This window comes from Primulina eburnea, chromosome 18, assembly GCF_022965805.1.
Source record: "Primulina eburnea isolate SZY01 chromosome 18, ASM2296580v1, whole genome shotgun sequence".
In the NCBI taxonomy this organism is placed as follows: domain Eukaryota; kingdom Viridiplantae; phylum Streptophyta; class Magnoliopsida; order Lamiales; family Gesneriaceae; genus Primulina; species Primulina eburnea.
In genome coordinates, this window is record NC_133118.1 from 18,817,221 (window position 1) to 18,836,707 (window position 19,487).

Genomic DNA, 19,487 nt, shown 5'->3' on the forward strand with positions numbered 1-19,487 from the left:
CCCAGAACGCAGATCAATCATAGAGAATACGGAAGCTCCCTGCAACTGATCAAATAAATCTTCAATCATCAGAAGTGGGTATTTGTTCTTCACTGTAACTCTGTTTAACTCCCGGTAATCAATGCAGAGCCTCATCGAACCATCTTTCTTCTTCACAAATAAGACTGGCGCACCCCATGGCGAAAAACTCGGGCGAATGAATTCCTTCTCAAGAAGTTCTTGAATCTGCTTCTTGAGTTCTGCCATCTCTGTCGGTGCTAATCGGTATGGTGCTTTTGAATTCAGTGAGGTACCTGGCATAAGCTCAATAGAAAATTCCACCTCTCGCACCGGTGGCAAGCCTGTGACGTCATCAGGAAAAACGTCTAGAAAGTCCCGGACAATAGTAACATCGGATGCTGACTGTTTGGACGTCTCGGGAACAGATACAAGAATAGCTAAAAAAGCTCGGCACCCTCGATGCATGAGTCCTATCCTGGACATAAGGTATTATACGCGGTAAATTAAAATACCTGTCTGGTTCGAATAAGAATTGTTCCATCCAGGCGGTCGGACTAGAACAGATCTCCGCTGGAAATCAATCAAAAATCTGTTCCTTAATAGCCAGTCCATCCCTAGAATGATATCAAATTCCGGCATCGGCAGAACGATAAGATCCGCATACACAAGATTACCATGAAGTTAAAGGTCTATATCTCGGATCACATTAGTAGCTGTCATCTCCTCTCCAGAAGGCAATGCTAGAGAATACGCTATATCTAGCCCAATTGTCTTGATTTTGAGAGAATTTGCAAAAGTTTCTGAAATGAATGAATGAGTAGCCCCTGAATCTATCAAGGATTTCGTAGCTGAACCGGCTATAAAGATTCTCCCTGAAAGATTGGAATATCATGCTAAACCCAATAGTTTTACACGAACTATGCTTATAGACATGCAAAGGTCAAAGTTCTTTTAACCTAAATTCCCGTAGCTAACACTGTTTAGAACATGCAATCCTATCATAAATTTTAAGTTCAAAATCTTAACCCAAAACATTAAAATTCAAATAAAATTTAAAGATTTAGGATACCTGTCAAGAGCATCGTCTCCGGGTTAGTCTCCGCAGCATGGAGAGAAAAAACTCTGCCTGGGTAGGCAAATTATTCTGTGGGCAATTATTCAATATGTGGTCGGCACTACAAATTTGTAACACTTTCCCGAACCATACATACAAGTCCCAGAATGAAGACGTGAGCACTTGGCACAGACTGGATACTCCACTGTCCTCGGGACTGCTCGTCCCTGCTATTGCTGTTGCTGCCCTCTGATCCTGGGTGGACTGTGGAAAGGTCTCTTATTCTGATGCTGCGGCTGAGTAGGACGGTGTGGTGCCTGAAATGGTCGTTTACCCTGGCGAGCGCGCTCAATATCATTCTGTTCTTGCTCTGCCGCTAGAGCTCTGGAAACATCAACATCATAGGTAGTAGGGCCAACCACCCTAACATCACGGCGCAAGATTGGCCACAGACCATTCAGAAAATGCCTCAATTTGGCTCCAGCATCATTAGCAATTAGGGGTACAAAATGACATCCCCTCTCGAACTTACGGATGAACTCCGTAACAGTCCAGTCTCCCTGCCTCAAGGTCATGAACTCCGTGGTCAACCTGGAACATACCTCTTCAGTAAAATATTTAGAGTAGAATACCTCTGTGAAACGCGTCCAGCTCAAAGTAGCCAAATCAAAAGCTACAGATGCTCCTTCCAAACACAGGCGAGTGTCTCCTACAAATAGATAAGTCGCACAACGAACCCTATCTCCATCTTCGAGCCCCATGAACTCAAAAATAACCTCAAGGGACTTAATCCAGCCCTCAGCAGCCATAGGATCTGACGTCCCTAAGAACTCCTTCGGTCGCATCTTCATTAACCGCTCATAGATAGCCTCCGGCCCCGTCTGTCTGGCTCCCACTGCATTGTTCTCCACAAACTGTGCGAAGAACTGAGTCATCCCAGCTAGCAACTGGGCTTTCTTGTCTGGTGGAGGGTGTGGTGGTAAATCTCTCTCCTCGTTCTCATGACGTTGCTCATCACCTCCTGTGAGATCAATAATGCGTCTAGGAGGCATGCTGTTCCATAATTATAACCCATACGTAACCAACATGCATAATTCCACTATTTCTTTAAATTTAAATAAATACTGCATAATCGTAATCTTGAGATAAAATCTTTCATGCAATCATGATGTAAAAATATTTCAGGCTTTAAACTAAATGCGTAATCGTAAAACTTACAGACCGAAGGCGTGACTTCATGAGTTTCTCGAGAGCAGTAGTAGTACAACTCTTTACAAGATCATAGGCTCTGATACCAATTGTAAATTCCCGTATTTCGTATTCATATTTTAGCGGAATTATAAAAAATTTTCTAAATAAATAATTATCTTGCTTCATTTATAAAATAAACATGTAAATAATTTTAACTTTAAAATAACAGCGGAAGTCAACATTGTATTTCCCACAACAACTTAAAATTATCCAACATAATAAAATAGTTTGAATGCTAAAAGGTGCATAAACTAAAACATGAGGTCCTCGGGTTTACTACTGCTGCCCCAAGATAACTCACTGGTCTCCGCCCTCCGTCTCGACCTCCTCAGTACCTACCAGAATCAAGTCTAGTGAGTTTAAAGACTCAACATGTATATATCATGAATAAAAAGTAAATATATATCATAAAATCACATGCAACGTAAAAATATGGTATCGTAAAGCGTACAGTGAAAATCGTATCATGATTAATTATAACTACGTGCATATATGAAAATCATATGTAAAATCTTTGCTCAATAGAGCTCTGTCATATCATATCATAATTTTCTGGTAGAGATAATGTTTCTAAGCAAGTGGCCCATAACATAACGTGAGCGCCTGATCAGACTAAACCACAGTATACTGGGCGGTAGAGATCACCACAGCCCTTGGACTGGATATCCGTACCCATACATAATCGTAAACCGGTCGTAAGTCACCGGGTGGAGAGGTCCTTGGTTGCGCCTACCGACTTCCAAACCCATAAACGTAAGGTGGCCACAAGACATATCGCATATATCTCAAAAATAAACATTTTATATTTTTATGCACGTAATATAATTATAACCTTATTTTTACCGGATGACTTGGATCGCTCTTAGGCTTGTTGAAACCTAATTCTATTATGTGACACATGCAAATATTCTTATCTTGACCAAAACATAACAATAGAACCAAAAACGAGATGATTAGAACTAATATCATGATTTTTAATCATGGCTCCGTACCAAACCAAACCAAACCAACATTAAACCGATGTTTAACCATGATTAAAATACCCCTAACATACTGAAAAATAACCATGAGGATGGCTGTACACGAAAATTGGTGAATGGAATCCAAAAACATAAAACACTATTTCGAGAGTCATTTTGTCACATTGCACCGTAAATTCTCGTACGACCTCTAAACTCAACCGAATCACAAACAACCAAAAACATGACTTTCCTAAATCATTAAGGTACTTTCTAGTCCAAGGTCATGGCCTAAAAGCCAACCAAGAACTCAAACAAGCATCAAAACCAAAACTGAAAGTTGCTGTCAAAAAACAGCAGTAACAGCTTGTGTGTTTGTGGTGTAAACTCTGAAATTTAATGACCATTGGCTTGAACAGCCGACCAAAGACTCTTACCAACATCCTAAGGCATATCTTGGACCATGTATAAGGGCTAAAATCCAACCACAACCCAAGCAAAACACCTAGGACAATCACAGCATACCAGCCAAGAGCACCACTTGTTGTGTAGTGTGTTGTATTGAAATATTTTACTGTCTTGTCTCGTTCCAAGGGCCATTTGATCGACCATGGATCGGTCTAGACATGATGGAGAGTTGTATGAACCATGGCTATGGGCTAGAAGACAAACATAATCCAAACAACACACCAAAATCGAAACCACATTCACACAGAAATTGAAAAGATGAAAACCGAGTGACTCTTTCATTGTTGATGTAAAAATAAGATGGATCCTTGAACCAATCCTTGAAGGGATGATTTGGTCACGTCCTAGAAATGTTAAGGTAGGTTTTTAACCATGAATACAGCCCCTAGGACAGCCAAGATTCGAACACACACGCTAAACACACAAATGATAATACTTTGACCCAAATTCTGCACTCAAGGAAAAGTTGTTGTCATTTCTTTGTTGGTGTGTGTATGGACTCGAACCATTGAACCAAAAATACCCTAACACATTCTAAATGCCTAGAAGCAGCCTTGAGTGCCTGGAACCGAATAACCTCCTGAAATCACAAGGAACATCTCAAACAAAAACATAAGCCAAGGCCGAGAACCTGTGCAGAATTTTTTTTTCCGAAAATGTTGCTGTCTTAAATTCGTTTTTTCTCATGAATCTTGAACATATAATGTTTTAAAAATATCTATAGGACTTGATTGAAGAGAAAAGAAACCATATATACATGCCTGGAATTTGTTTTGAAGAAAACAAACCAATACGACGAATACGAGCGGCGGAACGGAGTTGGGTTTCTTCTTTGTTTCTGTTGCTGTTTTTCCCGATTTTATCAGCTGATTTCTTATGACAATTTCCTGAATATGAATGTAGGATATGGAGGTAAGGAAGATGAATGTTATAAGTGGTGTTAAAGGTGCCATAACATACATTAAAATGGGAGTTAAAAGTGAAGGAGTTGAATGTTTTTGAATTGCTTTTTGATTCCCTTGCTGCCGATTCTTTTTATATATTTTTCTGCATATTTTCGATGATTTTCTTAGTAATTAGTTGGGGAGATTTGAGGTGTAATATTGTGTTTGAATTACTACTAATTAGTGAATTAAAAATGGAGAATGAATACTCCATGAAGTACAATTAGGAGTGGTTTGAATGGAGAGTTATCAACCTTTGAAATATTTTAATCTTGGACTCAAAATTATTACTAATTTGCATGGTATATTTTTATTAAATCTTGCATTTTAATCGTTTAAGATTTTAAACCACCTTTATATATATTTAAATGCATTAACAAATTTGTTTAGAATCTTGCATGTCATACGTGACCTCAAATTTAAATATTTAAATGCTATATTTAATTTCTTGAATATATTATACCTAGATTAATGCATCCTCATTTGTTTACACCTTTTAATTTAAGCTTTAATTAAATATTAATCCAAAAGAACTTATTTAATTTCTTATCTCTAATGAGTTTATTAAATCATATAACATCCTATTTCTTTAAATTAAATTATTCCTTGACTTAAATTAAATATAGGAATAATTTCTTATTATTAATCTTGTCTCAAATCTCCGAACTCCGGTCCGACCTCGCGTATTTATCCTGAAAAGATAAAACTAAACATCTACATTTAAAATAAATAAAACACTTCATATATTCATAAAATTTCATTTTTTTTAAATAACAGAAATTATGCATGACTTATACGTAATCTGATTTTTCGGGTTCGACATGAGTAGTTGCAACCCGGAATTAGTCTGTACATTTTAAATTTGATGACGAAATTCAATATAAGGGGGGAAGAATTATAAGGTCTAAAAATTCGGAAAATATAACCTGACTGCATGCAAATCCAGGGTATTGCATTAAATGCATGATGATGACATGAAGATGTGTTTTATTTCTTTTGTCATTAAGATTGCATGTTATAGGGCATTTTTACAGTATTTCACTCTAGAACGAGGAATGGATACCGAGAATAGTTAAGTAAAAATGTTTTTATTAAATAAGTATTTTAAATTATTTAATATATGATATAAATTTTCAAAAATAATTAATGCAAAATGGGCCTAAAATCCAACTCAACCACATTATTTTTATTAAGGGACCATTATGCACTAATAATTAACCCTACCTCCCAAAACCCTAAACACCCCACACACATTTCGGCCCCCCCTCTCCCTACTATAGCATCATATTTTCGTGAACTTCAGCAGCCATTCTCCTTGGCTTTACTCAAAAATTTCCAAAGCAACTCCTCCCCATCCCTCCAGTACCCGTTCTACGCGGTCGTATCAAGGTTTTCGATCGTAAATACGAAAAGGCACGACCTATACCTCTTTTTTCTCATCATTCACATCATTATATGTCTATTTGTGTGTTTATGAATGAAAAATATCAGATCTAACATTTTATGTACATAAGGACCTAAATTTCATGAAAAACGCTCCGCTTTTCTTCATGTAACCTCACAAATTTTGTTATGGTTGAAGGGCTGCCAGATCCTTGATGTTTAAGATTTATTTTACAGCAATTTTTGAGGTTCTCTAAGGGGTAGATCAAATCGTATCACGTCTAGGTGAGGGGGCCAATCATTTGGGTCCTGTGGTGTACATATCGGCTAGATCGGGTAAAAAGGGAAGAGGAGCTGTGAATGTCTTGTTTCAAGTGCTAGTTTAGGTCATGAGTGGTTCGTGTCAGGGCTTGGGATGGTCCTTGGTCGGTAGGTAGTGAGGCAAGGCGGGGATCAAAGCTTGATGACAAGCTAGGTCAAGTTTTGTGGCGAGTTAGGGCACGTCCATGAGGAACCGAGTGACCCACGTGCATAGGGCATTAGGCATGGGTATGGTGGGTCCAGGAGTCATTCCACGGCTTGGTATTGGTCTTAGGAAAGTTGTTTAAGGGCTGGTAATGTTGGTTTTTGAACTAGGACCGATTATGGTGCCACGGGTGCAACTAGGGTTAGGATTTAGGGGTGCAGCAAATTCCAGCAAGGTGCAGACGAGTTTTGTAATGCCTAAATAAAATATTACAAGTTGTTGATTTAGTAATGCGAGATTACGAAAAATTAATGATTTTTTAATAATGAAATATGACATATTTTGGTCATATGAAGTCCAAATGATTTGAAATTTAGATATAACGTTGAAAACTCAAAGATATGGAAGTTTCATGTTTTGAATTAAAAATTTCATGTTTTGAGTTTTGAAAAATAGAATTTTTTGACTGGTCTAAAGGGTTATACCGGTGTTAAAACTTTAAATATCATATATTATATTATATTATATTACTAATATAATAATTAAAAAAAAAAGAGAAATTTGAAAAGTGAAGTGGTGGAATTGAATTGCAATTCAATTTCACCGCATTAGAAAGCAATTCACAGAGAGGTGCAAGAGAGGAGAGAAAATAGCATTTCAATTTTTTTTTGATCGTACGATTTATCAGTTTATCCAATCAACGAACCGAATTCAGTTCTAGGATCGTTGATACTAGGTCTTTGAAAGGATCGGTTAAACTACTAAAGAGTGTTTAGAAGGGGGGTTGAACAAACACTTCACGAATTTAAGTATTCTTCGAAAATATAAGTTCAGTTATGTTACAAACTGATACTAAATATCCCGTCGGTCAATGACAATCAGTTAAACTGAACAGTTGCGGAAAATAAACTGACTGAAAGATAGAGTATCTAACTGAAAAGTAACGACTGAAGTAAAGATAACACAATTTGTTTCTGGATGTTATGAGACTTGAATAACTCTACGTCACCCCTTCTATCACGAAGATAGGATATTCACTAAAAGACTTTGATCAAATACAAGATACTGCACTGACCCACTTCAGTTTGGACTTATCACTTTGCCAAAACTGAATGAAGTAAAGATAACACAATTTGTTTCTGGATGTTATGAGACTTGAATAACTCTACGTCACCCCTTCTATCACGAAGATAGGATATTCACTAAAAGACTTTGATCAAATACAAGATACTGCACTGACCCACTTCAGCTTGGACTTATCACTTTGCCAAAACTGAAACTCTTAGTATACAACACTTTTACAGATCGTAACTGATCTTAGCACAACTTAGAAAATCTATCAACGATTACAGAGTGCTATGTAAGCTCGAGAATGTAGTCTTGAGTACTACTGATATAACTGATAAGTGTGAGTTTTGATTCAAGTAGATATTTTTGCAGCGTGACAACAAGTAAAATGAGATAACTGAAAGTCGGTCGTTCTTTAGTTGCTGTCTTCGACTATTTATAGGCTTCTCTCTCAACGGTAACATTAAAAGATATTTGAATATTCTAATCGTTGATTGCCACGTCGATATACTCTGACATTCGTACACTGCTTTTCTGGAAAGCGGCGTTCCACTACCAGTTGCAGGTAGTTGTACTATTTGTCGGTTGTCGCTTTCAACTGATGACGTGTGCAGCTGAAAAATAAGCTGGTAAAGAATCAGTTGACGAGAATGAACTTCACTTGTATCAAACAGTTAACTGAATTCAGCTGATGACGTGTTCAGTTGATGATCGGTTCAGTTGCTTAGTTCAGTTGGTTCATCTTTTGTCAAAGCACCGGAATTAAGTTTCCAACAATTTCCCCCTTCATGGTGTTGACAAAACTAGAGTAAAATATAATTGAACTCATAGTAGATAAAATAAGAAGTAGATTCAACTGAACTCATATTCTTCACAAATACAATAATTTAAGATTTCTTCTGGAAACCTGGTGGAAATGTTTTCAATAGCAGAGGTCATTGAGACTTGCAGCAAATCTATCTTCCTGGAAACTAGTGTCTCTACACTGTCAACTCGTTTGTTAATAGAATCTTGAGCAGCAGTGAGGCTCAATGCTATCCCCTTATTCTTCTGAATTTCTTCAACTGCAAATGAGAGAGAGGTAATAGCTGTTTGGATAGCTTTCAGCTTTTCAGAATTGAACTGTTGAGAGTCTTCTAATTTGAGAGTGTGAGACAGTTGCGTATTCTGAATTTTTAGATGGCTGAGAGCATCTGATTCATACTGTCCTGCATATTCTGAATGTCTTCGAGAACAAGATCAAAATCTGATGAAGATGGAAGATGAGACTAATGAGAGGTTCCTGGTTCCCTTGTGGTGTGTTCAGAAATGACTAAATCTTGGTCAGTTGAGACTGTATCAGCAACATTCTGATCTGGAATACCGGTTACAATGATTTATCCTTGAACTGGAGGCGATGAGGGTGGATTCTGATCAGCAGAAGAACTGGCTTGATGAATAGCAGATGGTGATGAAACCAAGACTGGTGCCTCTAAAGGATGAACTTGAGAATCAATCGGCACATTAGTTGAAATAGCTTGTTCAGCAGATAGATCTTGCTGAACTGGTTCTTCTGAAGAGATGGTGACCTCTGGATTAATTTGATCAGCAGAGTGATCAACTGGATTAGACAAAGGTTCATTCAATTTGGTATCCTGCACCACTGCTTGGATAATTTCCTCAATGTTTGCAAAAGAAAGCTCGGCTTCTGTGTACATTTGATGTTCAGCAGGTGGTGATTGAGGCATATCCTGAACTGGCTCTTCAGTTGGAACAAGAACCTGTTCTGTGGATGGTTTTTGCTGCTCAGAAGACGGTTCTACAACTATTTCCTCTTTATCATCATCTGAATCTCCTTGATGAAGAACTAATTCTTGATCTGTTTCCCAAAATTTTATCTGAGATTGTAACCCAAAAAAATCAGTATCAAGCTGAGTAATTACTGCTTGATCAGCATAGGCAGTTGGATTTATGGGTACGTAGTTGGCCTTCAGTTTATTAAGAATTTGTGCCAACTTCTTTGCTCTCATATGATCAAACAAATAAGTTTTTCTTTCCATAGCCTGAGCAATTGTGGCAGCTTTCACCGTTCTTAGAACAAATGCTTCCAATTTGATGAAGGTGTTCAGCTGTGATTTCTTCTTCAGTTGCTTGGTAAAAACTTGTGTACGAAAAGATGTCCAAGCATCATAGGACTGAATTTTTGAAGATGCAAAACTATTAACCTTTGCCCAAACAAGGTCAATATGTGTCTGAATGACATTGGAAGGTCTGGGCTCTTCAATCAGCTTACCCTTGCCTTTATCAGTACTCAATATGTGAGGGATTTCCAATCCTGTTCGAGTTGATTCCACCAGCTCTATAAATTTTATACCTTTGGGTCGAGCAGGTTCCACACTAGTAGGGCGAGTGATCTGGATCAGAGGAGCTTTGGTCCGAACTGATTCCTTTTTGGCACCAACTGAAGCTTCTGGTGGAATGATATTCAGAGAGGCTGCTTCTATAGGCTGCTGAACACCTGAAGAAATTGGCTTGTCAGAAGGAATGCATTCCTCCGTAGTTGTTGATTTAAGCCTTTGGGTTCTCTTCTTCTTGGCAATTTGTGGGGATGGAGTTTTCTCTGTATCAGATGCACTCAAAACTAATTTTCTCTTTGCTACCTTTAGTTGGGCCAATGTATTGGCCTTCTTAACTGATTTTGGGGCCGCTTGATGAGTCCCAATCTCCTGTTTGATCTCGACAAACTGAGAAGGAGAAATGTCCAATTTGGTCTTGAGTGGCTGAGTGTTCTTCGCGTTGAAGACTTTGAATTTTGATGATCTTTCTGAATCATCAGCCACTAAACCCTTTATTTTCAGCAGATAGCTGAGTTGTACTGCAAAACCCTTGGACTGTTTGGAAGACAGAAACATATTCTTCAAAATATTGAATGTAAGATGTTTCCAGTTGAATTTTCGCTCAGCCATAATGATTGAAATGGCTTGAAATTTCTCCAACGTGAGTGCAGCAAAAGATCCAGCCTTGGCCAAAAGCCCTTTGGCAACTACATCAGCAAGTAACTGAACCTCATACTTCAGCTCCTTCTTTGGATTAGAAACTTTGATTTTCCGTCCATTAGCAGAGAGTGCGGTTAGCATTTCTTCAACATCAGAAGCTTTAACATCCGAGAGGTGTGCCAATCCATCAGAAGGTAAAGAAAATAAGTCTCCAACAGAGTCTTCAGTGCTGGTCAGCAACTGACCATTGACAGTAGAAACTATGTTTCCATCAGAGTTGACCATACCGGTGGAGTAGAATTCTTGAAGCTCTTTGGCGTAGATTTCTTGGGATGATTTTCCCAAGAATGTCCTTAATCCAGCAGTTTCCAGTTTTTGAAAAACTTTCTTGACATCAGCATCACCGAAGGATAGAATTGATCCGAAATTGATAGCCATTGCGTTTAGCATATAAGAGGGAGTTTGAGTTGCCATTTAGAACTGAGTGAATTCCTGAAAAGAAATTGAAGGATGAAATTTGTTCTTGCTCTCAAAAGTTTGTGGATAAACGTAAGGTAAAACTGAAATGGAGCGGGGAATGGTACATATTTACATGACTATTCAAATTCTGGACACGTGTCAGTCCCTAGAAATTCTGAATTACAACGTGTGTACATGTGCTGTAAGCGTGTGTAATTTAACGGTTCAAAAAATGTCCACGTTTCTACTAATCATTTGCTGAAGGATAGCATTTAATGCTTGAAGATCGGTCACGTCGCTTGATTTGGAATAAAATATGATTAATTAATTAACTTATATGAGAATATTAGTGAAATATTCAACTGAACGATCAGTTGGTAAAACTGTGTCCTTTCATTTGACAATTTACTAACAATTGTCCTCTCAGTTAACCTCTTAAAATCATCATTCTCCCTTAATTAGTGAAAAAAAATAATTAAAGCGAATAAATAAATATCAGAGATATTATTTGTTGCTGAAACGTTGATGACCCTTCGGCTTCCTTGATAGTCTGCTATAAATAAAAATAACATTGTTAGTTTCAGTAATATTGGTGAAAGAAAGAGAAAATAAACAAGACAAAAGAAATGGCAGATGCGAGTTGCTCGAGTGTTTCGCCATTTTCTCTGGAAGCTAGGAAGGCTGCTATCGAAGATGAAGTCTTCTACACTAGTCTTTCCTTCTGGGAAAAATTACAGGAGCTTGCGTTCCAGTATAACTCTGGAGAGGCTACCACTCCGAGACTGGTGGCACAGTTGACAGAAGTGCGGGAGCTCTTGAATATAGCCGTGTGGGTGGACCTCTTTAAAGATGGTCATATCTATCAACTGATGCTCCAAAAGGAACTGGAGATTCTTAATCGCATAGCTTCTTCTCACAGCTTTTGTAAGACGTCTTCCTCAGCTCTATCAGTTTGGTTGAAATTGTGGATAGACGATGTAGAAGAAAAATATGAAAATGTAATCGAAGCGAATGTTTAATGTTGAATATAATATTTATTTTGATGCAACTTTGTTTTTCTTTCATCAGTTCAGAGTCATATGAATAAACAACTAACAAAAGAATCAGTAAATGACAGTAAGGCTGAAAGATGAGTTAAGAACCAATAATAACAACTGATTAGGATAAATCAATTAATCCAAGTATATTGCGAAAATGAGAAAACTTAGTCTCAGCCAGTGGTTTGGTGAAGATATCAGCTGCTTGCTGCTCAGTTGAGACATATTCCAGTCTGATGTCCATATTCAGGGCATGATCTCTGATGAAGTGATGTCTGACATCTATGTGCTTGGTTCTGGAGTGAAGAACTGGATTATAGGTGATAGCAATCGTACTTGTATTATAACAGAATATGGGCGATTCTTTAGCATCAATTCCATAATCTCTCAGTTGTTGCTGAATCCAGAGCAGTTGAGCACAGCAGCTTTCAGCAGCAAGATATTCTGCTTCAGTTGTGGAAGTTGCTATGGATGTTTGCTTCTTGCTGAACCATGAGATCAGTCTGTCCCCTAGAAACTGACATGATCCACTAGTACTTTTACGATCAAACTTACATCCTGCATAATCTGCATCTGAATATCCAACTAAATTGAAAGATGAATCCTTAAAATACCATAACCCAACATTTTGTGTGCCCTTAAGATATTTCAAAATACGCTTGGCAGTTGTAAAATGTGATTGCATAGGATTTGGTTGAAATCTAGCACACATGCATACAACAAATACAATATCAGAACGACTAGTAGTTAAGTACAATAATGAACCTATTAAACCTCTTAAGTGTCGTCTCAACTGATATTCCCTCTAGATCAGTGTCCAGTTTTACTGATGAGCTCATGGGAGTACTTGCAGCTGAACATGATTCCATTCCAAACTTCTTCAGTAGTTCCTTCGTGTATTTAGTTTGACTAATAAAGGTACCCGACTCCAGTTGCTTCACTTGTAATCCAAAAAAGAATGTCAGTTCACCCATCATGCTCATTTCAAATTTCTCCTGCATTAACTTAGCAAACTTCTCGCATAATTTGGGGTTAGTTGACCCAAAAATAATGTCATCAACATAAATTTGAACAAGTAGAAAATGATCATTCTTGGAAAATTTGAACAAAGTCTTATCAACTGATCCAACATAAAAATCGTGATCAGTTAGAAATTTTGAAAGAGTTTCATACCAAGCTCTTGGAGCTTGTTTAAAACTATATAAGGCTTTGTTCAAATGGTAGACATGATCGGGAAGGTGATGATTGATAAAACCAGGAGGTTGTTCAACGTAGACTTCTTCCTGCAACTGGCCATTCAGAAATGCACTCTTTACATCCATTTGATAGACTTTGAAGTTTTTGAATGAAGCATAGGCAAGGAATATCCTGATTACCTCCAGTCTTGCAACTGGTGCATATGTCTCATCATAATCAATTCCTTCTTCCTGCCTATATCCTTGTGCTACTAGCCTTGCTTTATTATGCACAACTGAACCATCTTCGTTCAGTTTGTTCCTGTACACCCATTTTGTACCTATAACAGTTTTTGAAATTGGTCTTGGAACTAAGTTCCAAACATTGTTATGGATAAACTGATTTAGCTCCTCTTGCATTGCGTTTATCCAGTTTGGATCAGCAAGAGCTTCATCAGTCTTCTTGGGTTCTAGTTGTGATACGAAAGCTGAATGAATGAATAGATTGAGCATCTGATTTCTCGTTCTTACTGGATCAGATGGTTTACCTATTACCAACTCTGGAGGATGTGATTTCTTCCATCTGAGTTCAGCATTTATTTCTTCTGAATCAGCAACTACTTCTGTGGGCAACTGAACGTTTTCAGTTTCAGTTGGAGCAGTTTCAGTTGGTAACTGAATGTCATTTGGTTGCTCTATTAACTGATCATTAGGAACAGCTTCTGGTTCTTCTGGTTGATCTAATACTTCTGGTTCAGGTGTTTGGAGGTTGCTTTGATTGATATGGATGTCTTCTTCATCATCATCATCCAAGCTTATATCTGTAAACCAATCAGCTAGCTCAACTTGATCAGTTGGCTTATTAGTTAGTACAGTTTCATCAAAAACAACATGGATAGATTCCTCAACATTTAAAGTGTTTTTGTTGAAGACTCTATGAGCTTTACTCACTGAAGAATAGCCAAGAAATATTCCTTCTGCAGATTTAGCATCAAAGGCTTTTAAATGAGTTTTACCAATGACAAGTATAAAACATCTGCAGCCGAATATTTTGAAGTAGGAAACCACACTTTTCCTTCCATGACAGATCTCATAAGGTGTTTTCATATGATTCTTATTAATCATTGATCTGTTTTGAGTGTAACACGCAGTGTTCACTGCGTCTGCCCAAAACCTTTGAGAGATACCATAATCAGCAATCATTGTTCTAGCAGCCTCTTTGAGGGTCCAATTTCTCCTTTCAGCTACACCATTTTGCTGAGGAGTTCTAGCTGCTGAAAGCTCATGCTTGATTCCGGTATTCTCTAAATAATTTGAAAGAATTTGATTAATAAATTCAGTTCCTCGATCGGATCTGTTTCTGTCAATTTCAACTGATTTTTCATTTAATAATCTTTTGAAAAGCTTAATCAGTTGAGCAGCAGTTTGGTCTTTGGACTTGAGAAATATAAATAACCCAAGTGAATCTTGAAAAGTCATCTACAACCAACAAGGTGTATTTCATTCCCCCTAAGCTCATGACTGGTATTGGACCAAATATATCCATATGTAACAGCTCTAAGCATCGGGAAGAAGATTTACGACCCTTGTTCTTAAAAGAAGATTTGATTTGTTTACCAAACTGACATGCTGAGCAAATTTTGTCTTTGATAAAATCCATTTTGGGCAATCCAATAACAAGATCGTGGTTACTCAAATATGGAATAGACTTAAAGTTCAGGTGGTTTAATCTCTTATGCCACAACCAGTTTTTAGAGGATTTTGAAGCAATAAAACAAACTGGTGCATAAGGTTGATCATTCCAGCTGACTTTAGAAGTTTTTCCACACCTTTTGCCAGTTAGGATGATCTCTTCAGTTGAGCTTTTGACTGAACAAGAATGTTTGTCAAACTGAACTGAGAATCCATTATCGCATAATTGACTGATGCTGATCAGATTATACTTGAGATTCTCAACTAATAATACGTCATTAATGGTGAAGTTACCATGGAAAAGCTTACCCTTACCCACAGTTTTACCTTTAGAATTATCTCCAAAACTAATGTTTGGTCCAGTGTACTTAACCAGTTGAGATAATAATTTTGAATCTCCTGTCATGTGGCGTGAACATCCACTATCCAAGTACCATATAGATTCATTGCATGTACCTGTTACCTACAATCACACACAAGATAAGATTCTGGTACCCTTTTCTATTTGGGTCCAAAGTTGATTAGTCCTTTAGGAATCCAGACTTGGATCAGTCTTACTGATCGTCCAGTTGCTGTATTCCAGATGGTCTTTCCCGGTCTGTGTGTGCTTGGTGTATGGTGTGCAGGAGATACAACATGTGATTTTCCCTTTTTCAACTGATTGTTCAGCCAATATCTCTTCTGAATTGGCTTCCTGTTATAGTAATTTGAGTAGCCATTTGAGTAATTTTTGTTGAAAATTTTTTGTGGCTGACTTCGTGAGTCAGTCGCAACTTTTGGGCTATAACCAATACCACATCTTTTTCCCTTGTTCAAACTTTGAGTTGGCTATTTAATCAGTTTACTTGACTCAGCTTGTTCTTGTACAATAACTGATTTGACAAAGTGAATGTATTTCCATTTATCCATATTCAGTTTTGGTCGAGTATCCTTGGGAGACATTTCATCTTTGTTACTGAACCCTAAACCAGTTTTATCAGTAACTGATTTTTGTGAGTTCTGTATATCAGTCAATGCAACAGATGATTTGTTCCAAGCCTGAATAAGCTCAGTTTGCTTTGAATTTTCAAGCATCAACTTTTGAATCATTAACTGATCCTTGCTTCTTTCAGTATTGAGTTCAGCAATCTCCTTTTTCAGACTCAACATGTCAACTGATTCATCAGTTGTAGTCTTATTGTCAATAGGATCATTTTGCTTTGCTCTGGCCTTTTCAAATAATAAGACAAGCTTATGATATTCACTGACCATGTCATGCAATGTTGAAATAAGTTCTTCTCTCGTAAAATCAGTTGAGCTAAATTCAAATACCTGTTGACTGCTGGATTCCAGTTTTGTGTCACCAGCCATCAGACATTTCACTTCCTATTCATTGTCACTGGAACTGCATGAATTTTCTGATTCTGACTCCTCGCTGTCAGTGTCTGCCCACTTTGATTTGCTCTCTTCATCCAAGAGTACTTCATGCTTCTTCCTGGAGAACTTCTTATCATCTTTGGATCTCTTTTTGTGCTCATATGGTTTCTTTCTTCTTTCAGTTGAGCCTTGACTGTCTTTCTTTGGTTTGGTACAGTCAGCAATGAAGTGACCTGTTTTGCCACAGTTGTAGCAAGCGTTTGATTTTTCCTTGGAATTGCTTCTTTGATATCTATTTTGAAAGTTTCCTTGATTTTTCCTCATAAATCTTCCAAACTTTTTGATGAACAATGACAATGTATCATTGCTTAGTTGATCAGCAGCTTTTTCAACTGAACCTGTTGGTTCTGTTCTAACAGCAGCTAAGGCAGTTGTGACTGCTGGAGTAGGAGATTCTCCTTCTCGAGTTTGCAGATCAAACTCGTAGGCTTTCAAATCAGCAAATATGTCATGAAGCTCAACTTTGTTCAGATCCTTGGATTCCCTCATTGCCATGGTCTTCACATCCCACTCCTTGGGAAGACCTCTGATTACCTTCAATGCAACTTCTTTGTTTGAGTACACTTTTCCAAGTGCATTTAGTTCATTGATGATGCAGCTGGTTCTTTCATCATAATCATGCATCGTTTCACCAACTCTCATTTTGATATTGGCAAACTTCTTAACAGCAACAAAAAGTTTGTTTTCTTTGGTTTGTTCATTCCCTTCGCAAAGCTGGATCAGCTTCTCCCAAATCTCTTTGGCTGTCTTGCACATTTTGATTTTGCTGAAAGTTACTTTATCCAGTGTGGGGACCCGGACGCTGATCTTTCTTCTTAATCATCTTTGCGATTTAATTATTAATTAAGATAAAACAGGGTCTAAAAATTTTTCTTTCTAAAATAAAGTGCGGAAGGTAATGGTATCTATCTATTATACAAATCAGTATAATAATTATACATTTCAGTATAAAAGTACAATACTGTACAATCTAAGTCTAAAGTTCGATTACTAAGTTCAAGTAATAAACCAAATCTACAGTGAGTCCGGAATCACCACGCTAACTCGTCTTCTCTCATCGTCCTCTCGACCCTGATCCAATCCCACCTGTTGTCATGCACACATACAAAACAAGACAACAGCCGGATAACTCCGGTGAGAATAAATCCCAGTATAAAACATGGTAAGCATGTATATAAACAAACTAAATCATAAAACATGCTATCATGTATAGAAACAATCTATTTCATAGTCTATGAACTTAATCAAATAAGCATGCAACTCAACTGAAAGCAGTAATGATGGGTCCCATGATCTAGGAGCCACATCCATATAAGCATGCAGTTCTAATCAAATCATGTCTAGACTTGACTCGATCTATAACTCTAGGGATCCCGTTGTGAATAAGACGTCACTGTCTGTCACCTACCCTCCCAATCGAGGTGCTGTACGTCTTATTCCTAGACTTCGGCCTGATCTGTATCCGCGTCTACAATAGGGGCGGTGATCTTCCCCTAAGCTGAGATATCGCCGAACATCTAGAAGTCTGCCTGATCTCCACACTGTCCTATCTTAATGCATGAATACAAAATCTGTAAACAAACATAATCATTCTAATGCAATGCCACAAGATCTGTAAACAAAGCCTAGCAAGATTTGTATACAAGTTCTATAAACAAATCTATAAACAATCATATCAAAACATAATTAATAGTCTAGTATGTGATTTTAGTGGGAAACTCAAACGAGATCTGATTTGAGTTATATCTTCCCAGATATCACATGAATTATACCTTTATCTTCCCCGTCTGAGGAAGACGAAGTCTCGAAGTCCAGTCTGTCCATATCCGATCTGAAATGACAATAACAAATACACTGTATCAATGTGTAGTTCAAATCACAATCTGTATTCACAATCTGTTCTGATCAATACTCAACTCAGTACATAATCTGATCAATAACTGAACAAGATACAATTTAATTCATGTCATCGCTATCACAATACAATCTGAATAATTACTGAGTCTGATAAATCTCAATCAATCTGAATCTGATCAATCTAATTCAACTGATGTTTCAATGGCATAATAACACAGTCTTGTAATCCCGTCAGTCTCAACATCACAATATCATACAGAATTCATAATATATCTCAGTACAATCTATAACTTCAGTATTCTGTACACTTTAATCAATAATAACACAACTCTGATATCCATTCTCAATCAAATCATTTCTGAAAATTATAATAATTCCATAAACAATCTGTTTCTAAATCTGACTTCAATTCTATAATATCTACGGCAGTAGAAACTCCATATCTGAATTCTATTCAATTCTGACAATATCATAAAATCACATCTTGACAAAACGTAATAAAACTTACGTCCATGCGTAGCCTGCGTTGATAGTAACACAGTACCGAAGTCGGATTTCAATTCAGATAGACGGTTTACTCGCAAATCAATTCCTAAGAAAAAGAACAAAGCTTTTTCCCTCAAAACCGATTTCTTCTCCTTTCTTTCTTCTGAATTCGATTTGTGTGTTGGATATATATATATATATATATATATATATATATATATATATATATATATCAACGATGCATGCAAACTGAAGCGTGGCACATTGCATGCTTTCCGGGTGGCGCTCGAGCGGTCGAAATGTACCGCTCGGGCGCCGAACATACTGTCCGGAAATTCTAAATTGCACCCTTGGCGCTCGGGCGGTCAAAATCTACCGCCCGGGCGCCGAACCTTCTGTCCGAGCAATAACTTGTGGTACATTGGCGCTCGGGCGGTGCTTTTCTACCGCTCGAGCGCCGAAGTTTCTGCCCAAATACATGGCTAACAAGTGCAACGACGCCCGGCCTTGTCATATCGGTTCATTTGAGTTCTTATAATCTCAATCATGTCAATTATTCAACGTCTGATTATAATGATTAAATCTCGGGCATTACATTTCTCCCCCTCTTAGATCTGAGTTCGTCCTCGAACTTGCAAACAATCAATTCAGCTATATTAGAATAAATGTATAACAGAGTTTAGATCAACTCTCGTCTCACTGAATCCATTCTGAAATCTCGTTCTTGTATCATTTTCTGATTTCAATCTGGAATAAGACTTTCTGAAGTATATTATCATAATACTTCTCAAATTAAC